This window comes from Aplysia californica, unplaced genomic scaffold, assembly GCF_000002075.1.
Source record: "Aplysia californica isolate F4 #8 unplaced genomic scaffold, AplCal3.0 scaffold00143, whole genome shotgun sequence".
Taxonomy (NCBI): domain Eukaryota; kingdom Metazoa; phylum Mollusca; class Gastropoda; order Aplysiida; family Aplysiidae; genus Aplysia; species Aplysia californica.
Window position 1 is genome coordinate 1,396,520 of NW_004797413.1, and position 2,182 is coordinate 1,398,701.

The window sequence follows — 2,182 nt, forward strand, 5'->3', positions numbered from 1 at the left end:
ACACACACACGCAAGCCACCCACAAACACAGGCCAAGGAAAAAGTCCTTAATATGCAGTTCTGCCCTAATTTAATTACCAATGCCTCTGGTCAGTGCAAAATTCACGCAGAGAAGAAGACGATAAAACTATCAATAAACCTTCTTGGTTTGATAAGTGCTGGACTCCTTCTCTGAATCATGATGGCGCTCGCTCACAGTACCTGTGGAGTCCTGCCGGGCCCCTAGACTGCCGGCCACACTACACTGAAGACGCCCACCTACATACAGTAACCAGTGACCACCCCCCTCTAGAGCCAATACTCCTGACCAAAGAACAGCTGATTCACACATGGAGATAAGTGCTATAAGTGTCGAATAATAATTGTTCCCCTCTTTGCGCGGGTGGACCACCCATTTGTGGTGCTGTTTGTTTTAGTACGGTTTTACGGCGCTCGCAACTGCATAAGGTCATATGAGCGCCATGGGGTGGATGTCATCAGAGAAGTCCAAACGGGGAATCAGGCTTACTCTGCTCACCTCTCTAGCCTCAACAGCACAAAGTCTCTCCTTCGACTATCAAGGCACCCTGGAAATAGCAGTTCACAAGAGAGTGACAAACATACAAAAGAGGTAGAGGAAAAACGACGATAGTAAGGAAGAGGAAAGAAAAAGCAGCAGTTCCCCCAATGTTGTTCCAACTTTGTATGAGAATGGCATTGATAAATCAGCCCATTTACAATTCTACTGGGTATAAGAACATGGTAGTACCCCCCCCCCCTTTGGGAATGGCCTAAAGACACTAACGCCTAACGACGGACTGACAATCAATCGCTGGTCTAGAAGCTACGACATGCTCCTCCATACAGTGCGGTTTCTGATGTGATCCTTGCAGAAAGCTAGAAGAGAGCCAATTGAACAATAAACTGCTGGGTTGTTTTTTTACTGTGGTAAAAGACAGTCAAGTGGTTCCGACACCTCACGCGGATGCCCTCAAACCATCCAGCTCTGAGAGCATACAACATTAAATGTTCTGGATTGAGAGCCAGAGGAAGACCAATGCGACGATGAAGTGAATCTGTGGCAGACACCCTCAGAGCTCACGGGATGTCCCTCCTCGTGTCTCCCCGGGACTCCCACCGGTACAAGCAGAAGAATAAAAGAGTAAAAGTAAAGTAAAGTAAGTAAAAGCCTGGGCAGAGAAGGGTACACCATTCTAACAGAGAGTCCGAGACAAGGGGATCGAACTTGGGCCTCCTGTGTGCGGTAGACCCAATACGTTGGATACGTAATTTTATTAATGTATACCAAACTTCAACTAAACAAACACATGCACCCAACCACATGCTTATATTATAAAACTCCCAGCCACATCATCACACTTAACCTCAAGTATATAAGACACACACATTACCACACATTAATAACACACACACAACCACACATTATAACACACACACAACCACACATTATAACGCACACAACTAAAAGTTAATGAAACAAAAAAACACAAGTTAATAACACACAATCAAAAACCACAAGTTAATAACACACAATCAAAAACCACAAGTTAATAACACACAATCAAAAACCACAAGTTAATAACATAGAATCAAAAACCACAAGTTAATAACATAGAATCAAAAACCACAAGTTAATAACATTAACACACCCAAACTGAAATTAATAACACTACCCCCCCCCCCCTAGTCTATTGCACACTGGGGTCTGGTAGAGTGCAGTTTGGCACTTCCGTCTCTGAATTTGTTTATCTGGGGATGAGATATTCCCGATGGCTCATGTTTTACTTATGGCCGGTTTTTTACGATTATCTCTAGAAAACCGCCAGTCTCTATTTCTGCCCTTTCGGTGCGTGTTTATTGTGCTGCTGGGATATTTTATTAGAGCATCGCTGACTTCGTTTATTTTTTATCCCTTCTATTTATAATGCCCCGTCCTCTTCTTCCCGTTCTGGCGCTGCGATTCTTCTTCTTTTTTTTTCTTTACTTTTTATTTCTCTGTTCGCGTCATGCGTGTATTATGTGGGTCAATGAGTGTGTTTGTTTGTGTGTGTGTATGTGTGTGGGGTGTGTGTGGGGTGTGTGTGTCTGTGATATTGTGATTTTGTGTAATGAATACGCGAGGGAGAGAGAAAGAGAGAGGGGAGGAGGGGGGGGGAGGGAAGGGCGTTTTTAAAAGAACGAA